The 25,258-nt window shown below is 38.2% G+C and overlaps 1 protein-coding gene across 2 annotated transcripts in view; it reads left to right on the top strand.

Moving 5' to 3' along the window:
• Positions 1 to 25,258, top strand: part of grik4 (glutamate receptor, ionotropic, kainate 4) — a 511,925-nt gene that overhangs the window by 141,152 nt on the left and 345,515 nt on the right. For both annotated transcript variants that reach the window (XM_079824290.1, XM_079824289.1), the window contains exon 2: positions 8,890 to 9,037. The gene's annotated coding sequence lies outside the window, so the exon portion shown is untranslated. The remainder of the gene's footprint in view (positions 1 to 8,889; positions 9,038 to 25,258) is intronic.

Genomic DNA, 25,258 nt, shown 5'->3' with positions numbered 1-25,258 from the left:
CATATTCATAAAGCTTTCCTTCATTTAACAGAACTGCTTGGCATCAAAAAAGCCAATTGAACGGAAGCCATTTGATTTATGAAATGAAGTCTCTCCATCTACTAATCTAACTAAATGGACTATCAAAATAAACATCCCAACTTATTCACTTTGGAGCCACTGAATAAATTCTTGATGGTCCCACGCAGCCAGAAGATTCTCCCCACGGCGGCGTGGACATGAATTTTCCTCCTCCTTGAATATCACAGCTTCATTACTTCTATAGTGTTGTATTATACGGTCTGCTTTCCCATCATCCCACACTGCTGTCTTTCTCTCCAGCCCCTCAGCCATTGGCATAACTTTTCATCTTTTGTGAGTGCAGGGACAATCGGGTTGCTTCATTGATTCTGATGTGTTTCCGCTGGTGGTTCGAGGTATAGAGAAAGTGAAATGGCGAAAGAGAGAGAGTCAGTTCCCAGTGCAGTTGTCTACATTGCTGAGTGGGAAGGTGGCACTGCGGGAGCACTGAGCACACAGTCAAACGGTGTCACTGTCTCACTCCTGCCTGGGGGAAAAGGACATGCTTTATGCCTTCAATCTCCTTAAACTGTTTTCATGTGAGGGAATTTTCATTTGATGTATCAGATTGTGTGCGTGGTCTGCCCGAAACTTCTAAATAGAACTGCACCTCTGATCTTTTTGCAGTTAGGTAGAGACAAATTAGACTTTTTGGGCAGAGAAAGAACTGGAAAGAATAGCGTTTTTGGGAGGACAATTAGGATTCTCCTTGGAGATCTGACAAAATGTCAAAGATTAAAGTCAATTAAATTTTGAGCTTTTTTGAATTCTGATGAGATTTTGGGATTCAGTGTGGAGCAATGCTAACGAAAAAGTGAAAATTTCCACAGCATTATTTTGAAGTGCCATCTACCGAATATCATAGTACATAAATATGGTAATTAGTAACATGTAGCATGGTATATCAAAGTATGGTTAAATAATCTGCTAAAAAAAGCAAGTTTTTGGTGGATTGTTGAAGCCTTACATTCGTCAAACTTGTTTTTACTTCAAAAGTTAGCATAACTCACACTCTTTTGGTTAACAAGAATGGTAGTAATAGTATTAGTAGTAGTAATATCTGTCCACATGTTTATTTTAAATTATATATAAATTTTATTATCAATAAAAGTAATATATTATTATATAAATATTAATTTATATTAAAATATCATATTTTTTGTCACATTTTATGAACGTTTTAAGCCTCATTCAGACTATCAGTCAAAATCGTGCATATCTGATTGGAATTAGCAAGTGTGAACGGCAAAAAAAAAACACATGAAATGCGTTTTTTTACAAAAAATCCGTTTTGAGCTACATTCATATGTGGTTTCAAATCCGTTTCCAGTCTGACCAATCCAATCTACTTGGATTTTTCATGCGTTATGTAACTTTTATTATCGGTTCTATTCGGATTTCGGGTTTATTTATGTGACATTCTCATGACATGTAAAACGTAAACATGTCAGACTTTTGTTCTAGAAAAAATGCTGAAAGTCGCTGCAGAAAAGCTTGTGTTGTTATAAGTGCTGAACGAGCAGAAATGTACAATAGTCCAGTATTAGTTTTGATTTCAGCAGTGATATAAAGCCTACATATTGTTAAATAAGACAAATCTTTATTGCAAACTCCCCCATGTTGCTGTTGTTGTTGTAGTTTCTGGCGAATGCCTTCCAACGCATTGCCATAGAAACCAATGCAGATATTCCGTAAAATGAAAGAGAGCCACGGGACTCAGAAATCGGATCTGAACAGGTGCGATACTCAGTCAATAAGATTCCAATCGGATACACAAATAATCTATTTGGACTGACAGTGTGAACATAGCCTTAATTTCTAATAATCTGAAAACAGTGCTATCTAACTGAACTTGGAACAGTTATGGCAGCTATCTGATAAAATCAAATAAACATTGAATATACCAAACATTTTTGATAATTGGCTGGTCAGGTTCTGTATTTTAAGAGCAGTGAGTTGGATTGGATTACATGACTGTTTAGATACTATACACGCCATTAGCTGTCCACAGTTAGCATGTGGGTTTTAAGAGCTGTTACTGTATAACCTTAGATACTCTGATTAAACAGGACTGTTAAATTTAAGAGGGCACAGCTTGGCTCTCCAGTTATTCTAGTTACTTATAACATCTCACAGGTGGGGGCTGTCAGGAATCCTCAGGTGTTTGTGATGCAAGTGTTAAATGATTGGGTCATCATAAGGAACAGTTTTAATCCTCTGAGAAAGGGCAACATTAACATGAAGAGGTTACATTAATGTTCATCTTGTAAATGACATTTACTTTCTCATTTAGCTTAAAATTATCTGGCAATATTGTGCAGAGACATGTTTGGAATGCTAATGAACGTCAGATTTCTCTGTTGAGGACAAGTCACAAATCCATTTAGATTCACACATGATTCACAAATAAGATGAGACTTTGACGTGTATGCCTTCTTTTAATGCATTGAGGTTTTAAGGTCGCATGCTGCCCCTCACAACACAAAGTTGAATGGCAGACAGATAAAATATGCACAAAAACATCAGAGCTAGAAAATGTCATACTGATGTGGTGGAGAGGGGAAAAGATTAGGCAAGGACAATTTGAAAGCAAAAGCTAGATCCATATAAATATTAAGGAAATGAAATAATAAATTGTACTATTACTCAGCCTTGCTTATATGCCATACTTTCTCCGGATGCTAAATTTAAAGTGCTTTTTCTCCAACATTGATTGTGGAAGGTCATTTTAAGTTACAGAATACATGTATTTTTGGTTATGTAACAACTCTATGTAAGTGAAAGATTTAACAGACTTGTGAAGTATTTGCATCGCTTGATTGAAATACGTGCCAGATCCTTTTCAGGGCGGTAATCCAATTTGATTGTGCCAAGTATTTCTAGAGAGATTCGTGTCAGCATTTACTCATGTTGTTCCAAACCAGTATGCTGTATTTTTTTTCTGTGCAACAAAAAACGATAAATTGTGGAATCTTTCTTTTCAAATTTCAAATAGAACAACAACAAAACCCGGGGCAATTGCACTATTTTTATACTGTGTTTTATAATGTTTTATTTCATTTATATGTTGTACAATATATCTGCATTTATATGTGTGTCGTTATTTAGACCTCAAATATGTGACTCATATATAAGCATAGCTCCTATTTTACAATTTTTTAGACGCTTTCACAGATGCCGTCAGTGGCCGTTCAGCTCTCCGTTATAAATATTATTAATATCAATATGGCATCCCAGTAAACATTGGCAATTGTATCTAAAATAGCTGCTGTAGGATGGCATAAATCAGGAAAAATGTAACATAACATTGTTTCCGAGTGCAATCTTTAACAGTTCACAGTCGGCTTGTTTTGAGGGGCTGGCGGTATACGATGGTATATCGATTTCGATTTCAGTATCAATTCATAGCCTACTGTACATATAAGGAAATAAGGATATATGTACGTTATTAACATTTTAAAATTTCACATTTAAAGAAATCTAGTCTTTGATCATATCTAAATATTTATTAAAATGCAAAACTGCAATACTTTTTTGAGCAACTAGATTAGATACATGTATATTGATTAAAGAGCCATAAAGGCAATGACATTACAAATGGAAATTATTATTTTTCGAGCCACAAAATGACTCTAATTTGCCTCTTTGAATAAGAATTCTCTAATTTAACCTTTATTACTATACTAATTGTAATATAAATAAGAAAAATATTAGAAGAAAAATATTTTAAGTGGTCATTAATGGACCATAATTATTGTACAAATAGTATTTAGTACCAAAATATCTCAAAATATTCAATAAATATTATTGAACTAAAATATAGAACATTTATTCAATTGAAAGATAGTTAAGGTGTATGGTCACATTCGACCATCAATGATATGAGTGTGACCAATTAGTGTGCATCTCCATCACTCTCCATTATAAAACAATCCTGTATGGTTGACGTATTAATCCATGCACACTATGCTGTACTGTTTACCAAAACTTGCTGCAAACACCTGTAAAGTGGAGCTGTTGTGTATCAAGCCATTCAAATGTATTGACACAGCGCTAGAAGTATTGAGAGCTCCGTGAAGCACGTGACCGTACGCGCCACCGGGAGATGAGAGAGCATGTCGCAACTCCGTTTTTCAACACTCTGATTTTAACTGTTATGCCATATTAGCGCCAAAACGCTATTTATTGTTTGAATTTCGCATTAAAACTTAAAAAAAGGTAAAAGCTTAGACTTTGTTTAATATCAAAAGCAGGTTTGGCAATTTGGCGTGAGATTAAGTTGGGCAGCGTGAGACGGAGCCTGAAAGCGTGAGTATCAGCCAAATGCAGAGTTGGCAACCCTGCTATTTAACTTGAATCCTATACTACGTTTGACTGTTTGCTTGTGTTTATTTCCTGATGGATATATTTATAATATTGTGGACATCGACCTGAACAATGAATGCTATATCAGATGCAGGTAGTAAGTAATACGTAAGGAATAATTGACGACGGACCGTTGAGTTATTAGAAAATGCACCTCTGAGGTGGTAATGCAGTCACGACGCGGAGCAGACCCCTTAGCTGTTATAAATTCACTGTAAACCACGGCTTCACGGGGCTTATTGCTTTTATAAAACGGTCACCACACAATACAAATATTACTAAAGTCAAAATATATGTAGGCTATCAATGCAACTTGTAAAATTCATTAAAAGCCTTCCTTCCGCTGGAAAAAAAATAGTCCCTGACCGTGAAAAGCAACAGAAGTTACATTATTACTACGCCATTTGATGGCGGCAAAGTCGTAACAAGTGAGTCACTCAGTAGCAATTCTAGCAAAGACTTTTATACCCCTTAACTGTTAAGGACAAGATGTTGCAGCGGACATTCAAACGGATTCTTTTATTATGAACATATGACTGACCTAAGGAAAATGATAAATATGAATGCAGGTAACGTTAATACACTCGGTCACTCAATCTCTCTCACAATACTTTTCTAGCCGGTGCTAGTGGCAGAAAAGCTGCTGCATGACTGGATTTAATTGGGGAAAACGAGAGTGGAACAAACGGTTATAAGTTTAAACTAAAGGTTGGACTCGTGTTCATTACAACTTGGCAAAGATGCAGTGATCTATGGATATTGACATGCAGCCAGGAATCCTGTTTTTCTGACATTTAACGTTATATGAGCCTGATTTCGATACATACTTTATCACTATCAGTCATCACAGTATCGAGAGTGAATCCCACATTTATATGCTGATGGGCCTATGTATTGAAGTGTGTATGTGGCCGCTAGTCAAGAATGGAAAACAAAATTTTATTCAATTCTGAATATATTATATGCCTATTAAAGGGGCACCTCAGCGCTGGGAAGATGAATGTGTATTTAAACTGGGTCATTTATGTAGTAGAAATGTGAAATTATTTTTGAATTTGGTGCCTTCTAGACTGAGAAAAGACAGAAAATGTATTTTTGTCTCATGTGGATGAAAGACAACAACTCCCAGAATGCACTTGCTATCACTTGCCCACCGCGGCACCGCCCCCAACAACGTTTTGATATTCATAGTAATAAAATAATTTAGTTCACTTAGAGAACAGACACTATAAACACAATAAAGTGTGAGTGAGCCGAATTAAAGTCACGACACAAACGCAGCTGCAGGAGTCAGATTTGAGATGAGGTAAGCGAGGCAGTCATTCTCGGTGCTTGTCCAGTCTGGCACGTTGTCAGATCGCATATGGAAGCTTAACTTTCATAGGAATTCATTAAAAAGTTGAAACACTCACTTTGCTCCGCACCGCTCTGTTATGAATGCCCGAGCTGAGCGGCCGGGTGCATTTACATTCTGTGAGTGAGATCCCTCCCCTGTGGGCGGGTTAAAAACATGCGGAACTAGCTCCATAGTCTCTAGCCTCTGGCCAAAAATCCTCCGATGACGCAAAATGATGATATTTGCGTCATCAGAAGATTTTTTCCAGAAATAAAATGCATAATTCTCTCGTCTCAGGGGGATATGAGGGGGGAAAGTACCATAATTCGAATATACCACCGGGTTTCTACTGATACAAAGCTTAATGCTAAATCGCTGAAGTAACTCTTTAAATATTATTTTTATATTGCGCAAAGAACGCTCCCTTTATAATCATTATAAGCTATCACTCATTCAATGAACGTGGTCTCAATGGTCTCCCCAATGAATCTCTTATTTACATAATGTCTACACTAAGATTAGCGCACATGCAGAACTCGGCACCAGATAAAACTCATGCGGTGAGTAGATTAGAACTCAAACACCTGTGATTGGCCATTGCGTTGTAGAAATCAACAAACATCTCTGTGATTGGTTACATTACTCACCAGATGGAAAACACATTGGAAATTGAATCATTTGATGAGCGCAAATACATATTTACATTTTTTAAAATTGCAATATTAACAAACAGAAATAAGTCGATACATTCAAGAAATAAGCAATCTTTCAAAACAAAAAGGAAATTATGGTTCAAGAGTAAACAGATGAAAAATAAAATAAACTTAATTAAATCTATTGAACAATAATAAAAAAAATAGAAGAAGAAGAGAAGAAAAAATAGGAAAAGAAGAGGGCACAAAAATAAGGAAAAACATATTAAGGAAGAATATTAAACATGGCACAAATTCTGGATGTTTTCATTGCTTTCTTGTTAACAGAAGTTAAATCTTCAATTCTTGTTTGAAAAAGTTAAAGTGGGGATATAAAACTTTCCAATAAATAAAAGAAGTCTTATACAAAAACTTACATTAATTCGATTCTTGTCTTTGACATTAAAACCCAAAAAGAATAAAGAAAAGTAAAAAAAATATAGAATATAGGTATAGGATATTTCTTTAACTTTATTTGTTAGAAAGAATTTCTGAGGAAGTGACCAAACATACAACCATTTAATGTCATCAAAAAGATTATTCCAATAAGAAATGGAGGAAAGAATTGATACGCACTGGATCTTTTGGCAACACTTTTTCGATATTAATATGATATTATTACGAAGAAAACAGATCCTAGACCAGCAGTTATGAGCAGCTTTTCCCTCTAAAAGCAATCAGTAGCAGAAGTAGCAGTGTTTGGTTTGTGTGAGAAAATTACACACTATTATCAAGTCCATCTCCCTCGGTCCAGAGGTGTGCACGGGATGTCCATGGGGTCCGTGGCCAAGCCTCCCCTGACCTCCCCTCTGGCGTCGGGCCTGGTTTTGTGTTTTTCGCTGCCTTCACACTGAAAACCAATATGCCTCTCAGTCTTTTTGCCACTCAATGTGGCGTAACCGCAGTCACTCCAGCTGACGATTACGTCACGTGCATGCCCTCTATATCAATTGAGAACAAACATATGTTTACATTGCTAAGAGTGGTTGCTAAGGGTGTTGTGCAGTGATGCACAGAACTGTTGGGTGAAGCGGTCAAAGCCGTGTGTTATCGTGAATAAAACACAGCTGTTGACCAATCAGAATCAAAGACTGGAGCTAACCGTTTTATAAATGAGCAATATCACATGAGTTGCAGTGCAATATGGTCGTACAGTATATCAGCATGGCTGTGATTCGGCTGGAGGTAATCACAGCGTGCTGACATACAGCCATATCACACAGCTACGAGTGTGATATTGTGTTTATACAACAGATCGACGGCACAGGTGTGTAAATAAATACGAAACAACAACTGGCTGTCTTTAAATACAAACTTTTGTGGAGAACTACTTCCTTCCGCCACGGATTCAAATCTCAAGTTGACCGTTTAGCAGTTGTAACCAGGCCTGTTACTAATTCTAAAACGTCAAATCTACTTTAGAGACATGGGTTGGATAGTATATTTATGGTGTGTTTTTGTCCTTTTTGGAGCCTAAAGGTTTGGGTACTTAATTTATAATTATTTCAGCCGTGAGTGCGGAAAGACATGTTCGGCTAGTTTGCATCCAGTGGACTTTGTTTGTAGTCACATGCGCTGTTGGAAGCACCATTTGCGTGGACACAAAAATTGGGCTGCACCACCACATACCACATACAAACACATATATATATATATATATATACACACACATGTAACATTTCAAAAGATACCACTGTAAATCTGTAATCACATATAATGCTTTACAGAATTTCATATCATCATAAAACATTTTAACATCAGGTATCGTATGATGATTCATATCAAAGATATTAAAGAAAAATACTTGCATATTAAAGAGGAAGAAAAAAGGAAGAAAAAATGTGTATAATCAAAATAAAGAAGAGGAATTTAATTATTTGTAAATGTCCAAAGTTCTTATTGCTTTGCGGTTTGAAAGTCCTTGTAAGGTTTCAAAATAAACTTCATGTCAGCCTTGAAATGGGTGATATTGAGTATCCTTTCAGACCATTTACATTTGTGTATGTATAACTTACCAAGTAATATTATAAGATTTAAGATAAAAAGACTCTTGTCTATATCTTTTTTTTTTGTCATAATAAAAAATGACATCTCTTTTCTCTGTTAATTTTAATTCCACTTAACACATTAAATAAATATTCAAAGGAAAAGGAATCAAAGGAATCTATCCAAAGGAATTTAACATGCATACATTACATTAAAAAAGATGCAAACTAGTTTCAGTATTCATTTTACAAAATACACAAGATTCAGAAAGATAATCTCTTTATATCTTTTTAGGAACTGGTTTGTTGGATAATATGTATACAATTTTAAAGTAAAGTACAGACGTCCGCGGACCCTCCTGATGACTCATTTTTTGATCACATTCCAAGAGTTGGACATACTTCATATGCATTGGCATATATACACATGATTCCCTGTCTCTTCCAACAGGTCCGTCCCTCAGCGTTTGGTGGGTTTAGGTGGGGAGTGGACTGGACTCTGATGTGGAGTGCTGCTCTGGATCTGAGTGCCCACTACTAGACCAACAACTTCCTGCGCCTCAAGATGGATTAGAGCTTCACGCCTCCGGAGATCAAAGGTATGAGATGTATAGTAATGAGCTTCCACTCCGCTCCCTCCAATCAGACCTGCTGTAGTGTGGAAGCCCTCTTCGTGTTTGTCTTGAATGCACAGTGGATGGCTATTACTGTCCATTGAATATTTATGAATGTGCCGTAGAGGTGAAGGAGTGTTTGATGTGCTTAATTGTACCACAGACATTAAATTTTTCAAGGCTCGGAAACAATGATGGACTGCAAACAACGCTTGTCCGCTTCAGCGCTTTGCTTTTTGTTTGGAAACCTGCCATGTTGTGCACACAGAGCCATATTAGCTGGCCAGAATTACTGTGATTATAAATGTAGCACAGATTTATTGCTTGAGGTGAAAGAGTGAAAGAAAAAGAGAGAGGAGAACAAAGCTGCCTTGAGTCACAAAGTTCTCCAGTAACCATGGCAGCCAGCTTTTGACATGCGTATAGCTGTCAGACAGTTTATTTGTGTCTCTTATTATGTTTCTTATGTGTACCTGATGCATACTTAATTCACCATTAAAATGCAGAACCCTTACAAGATAAATCAAAACTCCTCTTTACAATTTTTTTTTAATTAATTTCAGCGGCTTGAAAATGAGGTTTAGGAGATTGTTGGTGTTGTACAAAAGTGGGTTATTGGACACGCCAGCGATTTATTGGAAAATGGAAGCTCACAGAGAGAATATGAGAGAAGGGCTGGGATCATTCCGTGGCCTCGTGTATGTCCCGCTGTGCTCAGTAAAGAGAGAGAACTTCTGAGAGCTCGTATGTGCCATGTTCACACTTACAGTGATTGTATCACTGGAGGACACCGAGTGGCTGTCTTTCTTCCTGGTAAAAAAGTGTTTGGATTGTATATAGTACAGTATATTGGTACCATATTGGTTGTTGTTTTATATTAGTAAGTTTTTTTTTAAATTCATCTGTGTGGGTTGATATTGGATATTTAATTTTGTTCATTCTTTAACTCGCCCTCAGTTTGTTCTAAACCTGTTAGGCTTTCTGTCTTCTATGGAACACAAAAAAAGATGAAGAATGTCGGTAGCCAAACTGTTTTGGTTAACATCGACTCATTTCTTATTATACCTTCATGGTAAAACTTTACAATAAGGTTTACTTCTAAAGCATTTTTAATCTTAATGTTGAACATGCACTAATACATTATTAAAATTAAAAGGTGTGTCTGTTAATATTTAATGGACATCAGCTAACATGAACCAACAATAACAGTGGTATTTTTTATGAACTAAGATTAACAAAGACTAATATATTAACTAACAATAAGCAAAACATTTGTTACAATATGTTAGTTAAAGGGGTCATAGAATGCCATTTTTGTACAAGTTAATATGATTCTTTAGTGTCTAAATGAAATTTTTGTAATATACTTTAATTAAAAATTCTCATTAGTATTGTAAGAAAACACTCATTTTACCTGGTCAAAACCAGCTGTTTTAAAGGGTAACTAAACCCCTGCTCAGAGCTTAACTCCACCCACTGGCAATTTTCAAAAAATGCTGGAAAAGTGGGCAGAGCCCGGCGGACACAGAGGGGACGAACCGAGGGCGGAGCTGAGCGGAGGGCGTGCACCTGAGACCCGCAGGGACGGATTGATTGACAGCTGTCTGACTCGCGAGTCGCAGAGATGTAGAGTGACTGGAGTGACGCCAGCTTTGCAACAGAGCGGTCATTTCTCCTACCTTCACCTGAAGTGGAGGAGGGTGAACTATCTGTAGACACAGGGTCAGAGCCTTATCAATGCAAGCCGCTGCTCAAACTGCGTTAACTCCCGATGCAGACGATGCTAGCGAAGCAGCCGCGCAAGAGAACTGACCTAATCTACCGGTATCTGCGTTCGTGGCAACCACTTGCGTGTCAGGTTTGAAAGCGCGTCTCATGTATGAAAATTATCTGTACACATGACGGGCGGCAATAATATCGCAAGAAAAGCCTGACGTGTACTGACAACTGCATTATTTAACCGTATTTTCTTCAATACAATGTTAAAGCAAGTGTCAAGTGAGTTTCATTCATAATGTTTACTTCATGTAATATGACAGTTCATACTGGAGTAAAGCCGTTCTCATCGTGTGATTGGCGGAAACATTTCTGAGGGCGTGGTGAGCTCGTGCCAGGGGCGCGGATAGTGAGCCGTTGGAGGTACCATCCTACGTCACGATGTACCACAACGTCCAATAGGAAAATTCAACTGCAGTAGCCACCGTTCAACCTTAAGAGGGCAGCACTTTGGCGGTTTTACACCATATTTTATAGAATTAAAACACTTTATATTCAAATGTCAAAACATTTACTCGAATCAATGAACAGCATTAATAAAGCCCCAGTATTACAGATCATTAACTAAAAAAAGTTGGTTTAGGGTTTAGTTACCCTTTAAGCAAGTCATTTCAGTGTATGTGACTTTAAATGATAATGAGCTTTGCTAACCCCGCCCCTCTGCTCTGTGGAACGTTCGGTTCGACCCGACACAACACCACAACACACGTGGAGTGTTGCCACTCAGCAGCCACTGTGTCTTCAGTGGTTCGGATTTAGGAACATCAAAATGACTGCTGTGTTTGTTATTACACCCAACAACACAACACCACAATCGCTTAGACGCCATTCTGCTCCAGAGTATCAACAATGGTGGACTGATGACAGCTCGCTCAGGGCGGGTCTGTGTTGAAACGCTGCTGTCAATCAACAATCTTAGGAGGGGCGTACACCGTGTAACGTCACACGGTCAGACGGCTCGATTTGAGACAGGGGAAAACATATAAGGAGATTAAAAAAAAACACTGGATGTATTTTTATCATTATAGGATGGTTGTGTACAGGCACTGCCAACACACATTTCCATATAATCGACTTGTAAAAGTGCATGTACCATTATATGACCCCTTTAATGCACTAACTAACATTAACTAATAAGACCTTATTGTCAAGCATCACCGTTGTTTCTGTTAACATTAGTAGTTCACCCAAAAATGAAAATTCTATCCCGTAAGACTTTCGCTGATCTTCAGAACACAAATTAAGATCTTTTTGATAAAATCTGAGCGATTTCTGTCCCTACCAGCTTCAAAAAGTTCATAAAGAGATTGTAAAAGTAATCCCTATGAATTGAGTGATTTAGTCCAAATTTTCTAAAGAAAAACATGATCGCTTTATATGAGGAACAGGTTAATTTAACATAATTTAGGTTCATTTAATAACTTTTATTTACATATAAACATTAATCAACACACACATCAGTTATGATATACAGAAGCTCAAGTTCATTCTCGTGTGTTATGCAGCATGTTTGAGCTTCCGCCAGAACCAATAATCTTCATTTTTTGTGTGTTTGTGTGTTTGTGGTTTGTGGTAAACTACCCCTTTAAGAATGTTACAGGTAATTGGACTACATGCGTTTTACTCCAATCCATAATCACCACAAGTTATACTTTTCTTATCTTTGTTACTCTGCTGGACGTGCCCAAATCACCATCACGTCACTCAAACTGGCAATTCTCATTGAAACTTAATGATTTGCAAACTGCTGTATGTGTGAACGACCCTTTACGCTGACATACTTATAGCTCCAATAGTGATGTGATGCATCGTTTCACCATTGCCTGGAATGGACTGCTATATCTACTGCGGTCTGCTCTTTGTGTAAATGTCATTATTGAATATAACTTTCGAAAATGCATCGTTAGCTAGTAATGGCAACACCTCATAAAGTAGTGCCAAGGCAAAACATAATTGGCTTCTCACTTCAGAAAGCTGGTCAGCCCTTGCAAGACTGGAAAATAATTGCTGCCTTGCGGCTTCCAAAGCAACTAGCTGTTTCTTTGTCTGCTTAAATGGTTACTTCAATTTGTTAATTTTTTGATCTGACACATAAGTCACATAATAAACTATATTATATTCGACTGGGGCAGTAGTGGGCCAATGGTTAGAGAGTCGGACTTGTAACCCGAAGGTTGCGGGTTCGAGTCTCAGGTCCACAGGAATTGTCGGTGGGGGGAGTTTATAACCAGTGCTCTCCTCCAACCTCAATACCACGTGAGACCCTTGAGCAAGATACCGAACCCCCAACTGCTGTGTGTGTGCGTGTGCGTGTGTGCGTGCACTTGGATGGGTTAAATGCAGAGCACAAATTCCAAGTATGGGTCAAAAACTTGGCCACATGTCACTTCACTTTCACTTTCATAGTTATGTCAACAAAACAAATGTTCTCAGCTGTTGAAGCATATGGGCTTTATGGGCCTGTTTACACCCGGTAATAACATGCGTCTCAAATGTATCCCCTGTGACTGATTGTGAAGGGATTTTGAGGGAAAGGTCTTTTAAAGCGGGACGTATCCGGCTAAAACAGGCTAAAACAGGACGGATCAGCATTTATACTACATTCTGAATGGAATGTGGTAATATGCATTTTTGACTAACTCTGAAATTAATGTTTTTTTTGTTGTTTTTTTGTGAGTGAGCCAATCTAAGACTCGGCGATATAAAATGAAGCAATATTCTGAATGACTGATGTAATATGCTTTTTTCAGTTGGTCTGTAAATGAAAATAAACATAAATATTAATGTTAAATATAATTTCTCTTTAGTTGTTATCACAGATATTATAAATATACAAAGAAAAGAAAATGGGTCCCAGATCAGAGCCCTGGGGGACTCCTTTAGAGACTGACAGAACAGATGAGGTACAATCTTTTAAAAACACACTGTGTTCTCGCTGTTCATAGAACAGCACTTTTTTTTAAAAATGTAAATCTTTTGTAACATTATACATGCCTTTACTGTCACTTTTGATAAATTGAATGCATCTTTGCTGAATAAAAGTATCAATTTACTTACCCCAAACTTTTAACAGTAGTGTAAATTGAATATTGTCAAAGAAATATTGCCGTAAATCACTGAATATTGTTTCTGTCACCCAGCCCTATTATGATCACAAACAGTTTTTGACCCTTTTACACCTGTATTAGTGCTGTTCTTGTGTGATCCAATTGTCCACAAACAAATGCTAATATCATTTGTAAATTGGTTCTATGCCGTTAAGGAATCAGAAACTGTGAATTTACCTCTGGCGGCCACCCGTTTTCTGAGCAGTCGTGTTTTTGTGCTGATCTACTTCTCTGTGGCTTGTCCACACTGGGCTGATTCTGTTTTGCTCTGCTTTCATGAGGCGCCTGCGCTGATGCAATAAACACAGGTTGTGTGTGTGTATTCATGACCGTTGTCTCCCTCACAGCCATAGTTTCCCTTCGTCTTCACTTCCAGTCTGCACACCTGAAAGCTCCAGATAAGCCTCACTGATGCTTGTCTGCTCGGGAGCAGATTACTTTGTAAACTGCTGGCACAGTGGAGAAGAGACAAGGGAAGGGAGGGAGGACTCGGCTGACCTGAGCAGGGTAAACGACTGCTGGGCTCTGGTAAAGGGTTGTGGTGTCTGCGAGCGCTGGGCATGTTTGCGATGCCCTATGTGGCCCGACAGTGACTGAGTTCACTGACTCTTCTTTAATGCTGTGAAATCAGCTCTTTTACTGCTGCCATCACACCTTTCACAGCCGTTTGCTTTTTATGCCCCAAAAGAGTTGGCTTTATTGTTAAATCATTAAAGGCGAGAGAAAAAGAGAGAAAAAAAGCTCCCAAGTCTAGCTGCCTTGCCGCCTGCTGCCAAAATATTGCACCTAAACTCACAATTTATTCAAATAGAGTTTGAATAAACTCTGTTTCTAAGCTAACAGCACAATACATACTAAATATGTAAATACTGAATATATTTCTTTCCTCACCAGCACTCTCTGTTCTGCGATAGAATACACAATGCTGTCTTACAATTTGGCTAACATAAAGTGTCTTAGGCATCATCATTTAAAAAGGTAACATTTACTGTATTTTTTTTAATTGCTCTTTTATTCAAATATGTTAAAAAAAAATTGTTTTATTTTATTTAATTGCAAACCATTTGCATATAGTTTTGTAAATATCTACTGTACAGTAATTAAAAAAAAAAAAGAATACTTTTATTCAGCCAGGACGCATTAAATTGATCAAAAGTGATCGTAAAGTAATTTATAACGTTACAAAAGGTTTCAAATAAATGCTTTTTTAAACTCTTCATTGATCAAAGAATCCTGACATTTTTTTATCACAGTTTCCACAACAATATTAAGCAGCAACGGTTTTCAACATTTAATAATAAGAAATGCTTATTGAGCACCAAATCAGCATATTAGAAAGATTTCTGAAGGATTATGTGATGTGCTTTGCCATTATAGGAATAAAAAACATTTTAAAGCAATTTAATGGAAAAAAATATTGTAAAAAGTGCTGCACTAATACATTTGAATTGACTTGAAAATTTTGCTTTTTTTATTTATACATTAAACAATACTCTAATATTGTGCAGAAAAAAAACATTTAGTGTGAACTCAATACTAAAACAATATTTTATTTGGCTTTAGTACAATTTAGTACTGGTAACTTATTTAATCATAATTCATTATATTATAGCATCATAAGTCTCAACAGTTTGTGTCAATCTGTCTACATTTTTGTCCATGTTGCCTTAAATTCCTGCCTTTTATGTTGCACTGTAGGATTTGGAACAAAAGCCTGTGTGTGTGTGCATGTGACTGGCAAATTTACTGTATACTGTGAGGCTATGCTAAAGTTTCTCTTGGGCCGCACTCGGGCTTTCATCGTCACAGACACCGCATCAGTTGGGCCACATTGGTATTCAGAAAGATTTGCTCTTGTTTGAACAGCAATGTGTGCAAAGTTGTTCCAATATTTGTCTTTTCAGTTTTGAGAATGTCCAGCTGTTTTGTGGTACCAGAGGAATACAAAACTGTATAGGTCTGAGGGCCGACCCGTTCACGTTTTCTCACACATCGATGGATAAATTTAATTATTGGGTATGTTGTTTGTTTCTTTTGCAGAGGAAGTGTGTAAGCCTAGTCAGCCGTGCCTGGCAGCATGGTTATGTGAGGATAAGGTAGATTCACTTACAGCTGTCCGTGCAGACAGCGCTCTCTAACACATTTTGTATGCGTTTTGAATGCAGAAAGACCCCTACGCAATAAGAACAGATCCTGAATGAAACCTTCACCCCTAGCCACTCAAAGGAAAAATGGATACATGTACAGTACTTTAGTGATAGTCAGGTGCTGTTTAAGAATTCAGTATGCAGAAATGTTTGAATTCAAGAGCTTATATGTCTCTTCTTCCGCCTTTGAAAGAGAGACAGAATGAGGATTTTGAAAGTGAATGATTTTTGCTGTGGCATCCCTAGGCCCAATCTATGAAAATTGTGTAACCTAAAGACGTTACTCTTATAGTAAAGCAACAACAGAAAAAGGTTGCTATAAAGTTACTTTCTTTCTGCTTTTACAAAGACAACCATAGTTTTTAAAAATTACAAAAATATGTGTGCATATATAAGAAACTGTCACGGCTGGGTTGCAAGGAGGAGATCTAATTGCAGTAGCTTAACTTTATTTTCAAGAACTTTAAGTCCCCCTGTAGTCAATTGTTTTCCCTAAAAGTCATCTTTGATCACCAACATGACATATTTAAACGTTTGTTTTTTGTTTTTTTTCTGTGAAAAAAAAATTCTTTATGCCTTAAAATAGCTTGATTGTAACTTTACACCCTTGCTTCATTTAGTATACGTGGTGCCATGAATATGCAAATTATCCCCGCCTCCACTAGGGTTGGGTACCGAAACCCGGTGCCATACCTATATAACCGTTATGTAACCGGACCGAATCAGAACGCAGATTTCGGTGCCTCATTTTGGTGCCACTTAAATTCAAACGTGCTTTCGCGCTTTGGCTGGCGCCGAGCCAGAGACAGACGTGCTCAGCGCTCGTCACATATTACAACTATTCAGTGTTTTCAACCACATCATGTTTAGTTTCAGACATTTAAATGCACATAAGTACTAGCAAAAAAGACACACTGATGTCTATGGAAGCGGCAATAACAATCCTTTCAGACAGTTATAATTTGACTACATGTTTTATTCATATCAGATACACATTATATAGTAACTATATAGTTTACTCTATTCTTCTCCCAGTTCAGCGGCCACTTACTTTCATGTATTTCATGAGACGAGGATGAATTTATGTGATGTAAATCCGACAGATCCGATTCTCTGAGGCACCAACTAACATGGCGGCACCCATCATGCATTATAGATCAACTAACACACATTCACTTACACATATTTGAAAATCAGAATATCAGATAGTTCATGACATAGTTAACGAGTTTGTGAATATTTTGAATAAAAAAGAAAAAACTAAATAAAACCGATACAGCTGTCATAGCACTATTGCGACTGCTGTGTCATGTAAGCATGACGCGTCGCCATGGAAACAATAAGGCTATGCGTTCTAAAATATTTAGCCAGAGAATATGGTCATATTTAAAAATAAATTTGAACCTTGAAGCTGGTTTGTAGCATACCAAGTATACCAACTACTTTGGTATTTGTTATTAGTACTGTAACTGTTACAGGCCTATTGTAGTTGGGTTAGGTGGCTTAGGTTTTACTGTGAATTTAAGTAAATTGTGTTTTGTATCTATTTATATTTACATATTTAAGTATACTTTAAACTTTTAATAAATAGTTAAATTTAAAGGTCCCATGGCGTGGATTTTTTTAAAATTATTTTATAATTTTTCCTGAGGTGTACTTATATATTGTTAGTATGATTTTTACATCATAAAAATGTCATAATTTAGAAATAAAAAGCTTTTTTCTATTCTGATATTAGCCCTCTGGCTTGAATGCTCTGTTTCAAGGGGCGTGTCTGCTGTGAGACTTCAGTGAAAACGCCCACTGTTTTGATTGGCTGACATCTTTGCATTTGAAATGAGTATTAGATTATGTGGCGGAGGGGGCGTGGTTTAGCGAGTTCTGCAAGCGCTGCCAGAGAGAGACGGACTGGGCACTTGTAGACCAGAAAGACGAGAGCTGGAGGAAGATTGCTGAGAAAAGTTATTGTACTGAGTTGTTGAGAGCGCTGTGAGCACAAGTTTATTTTGTTTGTCTCTGAGAGTTCTGAATAAACACGAGTCCCAGTCACGCCGACCCTGTCGTCATCCTCCTTATTCTAGGAACTTTGTAACATGTGGAACCCCTTTTTTTACCATTACAGCTGTCGAGATGAACGAATCGTGAAAGTGTTGATTATAGCTTTATTTTTAGATCTTTTCCTATTACATGAAAGGCTGTAGTGACGAGCATTGAGTACATATGCAGTCTGTTGATCGCGTGAATGCAGTGATCTCGTCATTGCAGAGCGTTTTCTCTCACAAAATGCTTTGACCACAACAGCAAACACGACATTGATATGAATACAGTAAGAGCCTCGTTGTACAGCATAACAGCATCATTCGTTATAACGGCAGTTTGGGCAAGTGTGCAGATACACTCGCGATGTGTGATTCAGAGCTCCGAACATTATAAAGTGAGTGTTCTTTGATTGCTAATCTAGCATCTAATCACAATTTAAATAACAGATTTGTTTCATGCTACTAAGAGAAACGATGTGAAGTTGATCGTTTAGTCACTGGCTTGATTCACTGATGCATAAACGATTTAGAAATAAAGTCTGTGTGAACTTGAATGATGACACATCAGAAATCACTGATCACAGATCAGGCATTAATGAACACTGTTAGGGTGTACTCACACTAGCCAGTTTGAACCGTGCCCGAGTGCGTTTGACCACCAAAGCGCGGTTCGTTTGACTAGTGTGAGTGATCCGAACCGTGCTCGGGCGCGGCTCGATTAGCCGGCCCTGGCCCGCTTGGAAGAGGTGGGCCAGAGCACGGTTCAGTTGGACTCGGGCGCGGTTCGCATGCAGTGTGAGCGCTAACCGTGCTGGAGCACGGAACAGCTGCGCGCTACTATCAACATTACAACAGCAAACACCAAACTATTACTACTTGGATACACTTTTCAATTAATTCAATTATATTTAGGTTTATAATGGTTCTGGTTCTCACCTTATTGATGAACATGAATTGAAGTTTGTGGGTAAAGCTGCAAATTCCTCCGTCAAAGTCAGCTGCCTCCGTAATAATCTTCTGATATGTGCAGTGCAATAAAGTGAAAATCGCTGCGCGGCATAAATTATAAATGTATTAGGCAGTCTATTAGCGAAAGCGCTTTTCTTCCTGTCTTCTTCAAAACAAAAAGTTGCATCGTGAATGACTTAAGCGTGCTCCGGCCCGGTACGTTAAGTGCAATGTGAGTGCAGGCCAGCGGGGGAGTGGGGAGGGGGGACAATCGCGCTCGGGCACGGTACAAGGCAATCGTGCCTAGTGTGAGTACACCCTAACTCACTGTTTGTGGCAGTGCTGTCGAATCCATATCGTAAATGTCTGTTTGTAATGCCTGTGCTGACATCGCAACTGATAAACTGAATCCATTTTCTCCAAATTCTCTGGGCGGGGCAAAGCAAAGGAAGGGGAAGTAACGTTTCCCTGTATGTCGACATATAGGGAAGATTCCAGATCGGCTCGTCTGATCTCTCATTTTCTCAAAGACAGAGCAGGACACCCAGAACTCGGTTTACACCTATCAAAATTTCTAGCCACTTGGGGACCATATACAGCCTAGGGGAACTCATAATAATTTTAAAAAAACCTAATAAAATGAAATTTTCATGCCATGGGACCATTAAAGAATTTAAAATTATTTTTTTTCAATAAAAAGCCATTCTTAATGTCATCCATTGTTGTTTTGTGGCTTTAAAAAAAAAAAAAAATGTAAGTATCGGTTCAGGCACCGTTTAGGCACGGTACCGTTTTAAAAGTATCGGTTTGGCACCGGTATCGAAAAAACAAACAAACGATACCCAACCCTAGCCTCCACTCACTCACACAAGTTCAGAGATCCACTCTGTCAACTTTTACTCAAGTTTCTGTAGTAAACGCTGCACAAAGGTATCGATCTGTAGAACGTCGGACACAAAATGGCAATGAATATGATTACATTGTCTGATTCTGATTACACAGGGGGTATTTAAAAGAAGTAAAACACTCAGGAACAGAACAACCTAGTGTAATGCAATGTAGAACTGAAACCTGCCTGAAAGAAAAAATAGACAGGGCTTAAATAGACAGAACAAACCAATCAAAGAAATGTGAAACACCTGAAAATTGAGTCCCAGAACTGAAACATTCAACAAAAAAAGACCAAACTCATTTTATTAAATATCTAAAATATAAAAAAAATTATAATAATTAATATATACTGTATATACAGTATATATAATATATATAATTTTTATTTAATTTATTTTTCAATTCAGGTTTTAACATTGAGTTGAAAAGTTTCAGTCAGTTTAATACTGAAAAACATTTTGGCTTTACTTTAAAACCATATTTATTTTCATCAACACTTGTTGTCATAACATTTACATAGTATGACTAGATCTGTATGCATTTAAAAAAAGAGGCTCTTATATTTTGATAAAGGGGTTTCTCATCACCTTGAAGGGGATCATCATATTTGGGTGTCTTTGGCATGTCATTGTATGGCATTAAGATATGGGCGCTCTAACATAAGTTCTACATGGAAGACTCAAATGTCACGTCACTCATTACCCATAGATCTAGCCAATCATCACTCAACATCTGGAGTATATAAGTTCTGTTCCCACCCATTATGACGCCGGCGTTTATCCACATCCTCCCCACCATCACCAGGTCGGTCCCTGTCCATCCATCGGGGGTAGGCTCTGCCCCTGCCTTCATCTTCAGGGTATCTGCTACCCTCTGAATTTGGTCTACGGACGGGGCCTACGCCAAAGAACCTTATAATTTCATCTATTTGATACTAATTTGCATACTAACTGTTAAATAAATCATTTTAAAACGAGTCTGTGGTAGAATTGTCTTTTTTGCAATTAAGGGACTAAACCTGTTGATTAGAAGTGGTTTCCACATTTTGGTCTTGTATCTTGTACATGGCTGTTAAAGCTCTACAGGCAAAAAGTATTATTATAAGGGAAGCTTCACACTTTTAATGGATTGTATTAGCAAGATTGGCACTTCGATAATACAAAGTCACAATAAAATCGCCTGAAAAATATCTACAGCCCAAAACTATTTGTGAACGTGAAATGAAACGTGAATATGAGGTGTTTTTTGGTTTGGACTGGAAACAGAGCTCCTCTTGTATGCATATTAACAGCAGATTTAGAAGATGAGTTGGCGATGAGGCCAGCTGTGTTGTTATGGCCTGGTGCTATAGTGCCGATCCAGTGGGTTTTAGTTGGCAGTGGCAGTGTACCGTGAAGGTTGGCACTGGCAAACCGCACCAAATGGGTTTGGTGCCGCCTAAGTCATTCATTTCCAATTGGTCGAAGCGGTTCTCTAGATAAAAGTCCTGAATGGTGTAGCATATGGGTGGTGAGAGGCAGCAGGCTGGAGAAAGAGTTGTTTCATCAATTGTGCATCTAATTGTTTTATGCATAGAAACACATTAAGCTCAGTACACTTAATTGAATAATGGATGTCCCTGCTTCACTGCAGCTATTTCACCGCCGCTCAAATCAGCTCTCGGTTAGCAAGACTACGGAATTAAAACTCCTCTCATGCCTTTTGTGTTTTACCTGCTGTATGCTGCGATCCAGAGACGAGCTGTTTTAAGAAAGTCCGCCATGAGCCGAGGCCACGTGAGTGACAGGTTCTTATCAGCGGGCCAGCTGGCTGATGAGAGTTCAGTAAGGGTCAGCGTGAATTAAAGAGCACCTAATTAAAATGTCCCGAGTACAAGCCCGCCGCTGCTTCGTTTATCTCCTCACGCAGCCGCTGACGGAGATATGTGCTGCAAATAAAGGGGCGCCGCAGTATAACTTCCAAGTTCAACAGCATGTGATAGCCGATGCATTGAACTCCCTGTTTTTGTGTTTCGGACTTGAATAATGCTGAAGTCTCATTGTCCACTGCTATGACCTTTCCCCCCTCCCTCTTATTCACAGGATAGGTAGAGCTGTGCTTTTGAGTGTTGTATCCCTTTGAGTCTTTGAAATAATTAGCCTTCTGCTTCTCAGGGTTTTTGAGGTCCAGTTAACAAACTTCTGTTTTTTCTTCCCATCCTTGACAGCTTTCAGCCATGAGGAATCATAATTTTTCTTATGTTATCATTTTCCCATACTTGTAATGAGAAGCGCTTATAAACCGTCTGTTGGCTATGAAAAGAAGCTTGATGGTTTATCGTTTGAAAATGAAGATATTATGAAAAATGTGTTGTAATTTTACAGTTGTACTACTGTTAGCAAATATTATTCATATTGTTTTATTATAAATACTGTTTATTATACAAGGAATGTAAGAATTTGCTCCCAGTTGACTTGGCTAAATTAACATGTTAGCTATTTATAGAAATAGTAGTTGTTTGGCACTTTCTGCAGATCGCTTTTTGATATTTACCATTGATTCTGGGTCTTTACTAGAGGTGTAATGGTACACGTATTCGTACCGAACCGTTTCGGTACAGGGCTTCTGGTTCGGTGCACGCGTGAACAATTTTATAATTAGATTTAGAAGTTATTGCAAAAACTGCCTTATGTGAAGTTTACATGCTTGCGTACTATGTTATTTGAGTGTTGATTATTATACCTAAAAATAAATAGCTACTGAATTTAGGCTAATAGTTTGGGCTCTGTTGTTAACCTTTTAAAGGTCTCATGGCATGAAATTTTCATTTTATGAGGTTTTTCAACATTAATATGAGTTCCCCTAGCCTGAATATTGTCCCCAAGTGGCTAGAAATTTTGATCGGTGTAAACCGAGTTCTGGGTGTCTTTCTCTGCCTTTGAGAAAATGACAGCTCAGACAAGCTGATCTTGAATTTTCCTGTTATGACGTCATAACAGGAACGGTTACCTCCCTTTCCTCCGTCCCAGAGAATTTGGCACGCCCATACGAGCGCCATATTATTTTTCCTCGAGAGATCATGACTTGTGAACGAGTGAATGCTGGCAGTTTCTCAGTGTTTGGATGTACAAATGAAAACAGAAGTCTTTTTTCAGTTCCTTCTGATCTGTGATCAGTGATTTCTGATGTGTAGCTAATAGGGATGCACCGAAATGAAAATTCTTGGCCGAAACCGAAAACCGAAAAAGAGGAAACCAAGGCCGAAAACCGAAACACCGAAAGAAATTATGCCAAATATTAGTACCATTGCATTTATCGCTATGAATGTGTACTAACTTTACTAAAATCAAGGCATTGCAATTGCATACATTAATATTAAAGTTTCAAAGAATAAATCAATTACAAGTTATGCCAATATTTATTTAGCACATTGCAACAATGCACAGTATAAAATAAAATTCAAACTAAAATGTTTAACTTGACCCCACTCATTTGTAGCCTGGCTCCGCCCTCCTACGTACTTCCGCTCAATTTTCATTTTCCTTCAGTACTACGTCTGGGACTGCGGTGTATGCTTAGGTTTTCCCCCGAACAATTTTTTACCGGTCCAATCAGCGAACAGAGGGAGTGGCTGAGAGCGATGACGTTGATGTCATGCGCTAGTTTGAGTTGTAGTTCAGTAATGGCGTCGGAGAAAGATGCGAGTGTGTGGCAGCGCTGACGAATGTCCAGAAGTTAAAAGTGTGGCGAGGTGGACGAGCGAGCGAGAGCGGTGTGCGTGATTGAGACACACCGGTCTCGAGTCCTCTCATGAGGGAGCACGGAGGCATATAAGGGCGAGCGACACCGGTGAAGGACGAGAGAGGACCAGGCCTGGATTTTAAGTTGGGTTTTGTTATGTTTGTGCGCGGCAGTCGCCCGTGAGGGGCTGCCGCTTTTACTTTCATTTTGTGTTTATTATTTGATTAAAAGTTGTTAAACGTTCGCCGGTTCCCGCCTCCTTCTTCCCTGAACAAACGAACTCCCGTTACACGGAGCAAGAACAATCACTGCTGTACTGCTGATGTTGTGGTCCGGGAAAAGTCTTTTCCAGCTCGCTCCGTTAGTGGTGAAGGAGTTGCTGAAGCCGTCCGTCTCCCACCACCCGCGAGAAAAACCCAGGCTCAATTATCGACTTTTGACAAACACCAAGGTCGTGTGGTAATGTAATTGCTCTCCGAATCCACATCTCTGAGTTTTCAAGAATATATCACTTCAAAACTCACTGTTTATATCCTTTATAGACCCCTGCAGAGCACTGTGCGGTTGCGTGAGCTGTAATTTGCATTTCTAGACTTGTATTTCTTTAAATACTGGCAAGTGTTTACAAGAGCAAAATATTTCACCCCCGCTCAAAAAATAAAATAAAAGCACGTAAACATTTGAATTGGGCTGTTATTCAAGGCAGCATTTATTCTTATCATACTAAGCATATGACATTTTATTGACAGCATACAATCATGTTATTGATTGCACGAGATATGCACCACGAGAGCAGCGCGTTCCGATCACAAAACTCTCCTCTCCACCGTGAATAAATAACAATCCGAATGCACGAGGTTTTATCACTGACACTGAAGTGGTGTGCTCAGTTAACGTGAGAATCAAAGGCGAACGGCGCGTGACATACGTCACGACCAAACGTTAGTGATTGGTTAGGCAGATCCAGAGTGACTCTTGGCAGATCCAATAGTTTTAAACTTCAACAGAGAACCCGCCTTCAAGGAAGTAAACGCTTGTCAATGGAGAGTGGCCAGACTCTATGTACAAATGAAATGTACGAGAGTCTGGTAAAACCAGGCTAACTCATTTGTACATTAAATAATAATGTACAGGCCTACAGAAAGGTTTTTAAATTAAATGTTCTCTCATAAAAACAAAGTGCATTTAGGTCTAGTGCATTTAAAATTGTTCTCTGTAGGACTACTACAAGAAAGTGCATTCAGAACAAGTGCAACTGCTTAAAGATACATTTATTTTCTCTGTAGGCCTTTAACATAATAGTGTATCAAAGCAAAGACTGCCATAGCCCATATGTTAACTGTAGAATAGGGGTGTAGCGGTACACAAAACTGACGGTTCGGTACAGCAGTTTTACAAAATTGCTTTTTATTTATTTTTATTGGTTAACTGAAAAAAAAAAGTCTGTCCTTAAATGAATCAAATTATAATTAAAAGTTTATTGAATATATTGCTCTAAACTATATAGGGAGCCCTTACTTGCACATTAATATTAAAGGTTAAAAACAGAGCCCAAACTATTAGCCTAAATTCAGTTGC

This window comes from Gobio gobio, assembly GCF_949357685.1.
Source record: "Gobio gobio genome assembly, chromosome: 8".
Lineage (NCBI taxonomy): Eukaryota > Metazoa > Chordata > Actinopteri > Cypriniformes > Gobionidae > Gobio > Gobio gobio.
Note: the sequence above shows the minus strand (reverse complement) of the source record. Positions and strands in the feature narration are given on the sequence as shown.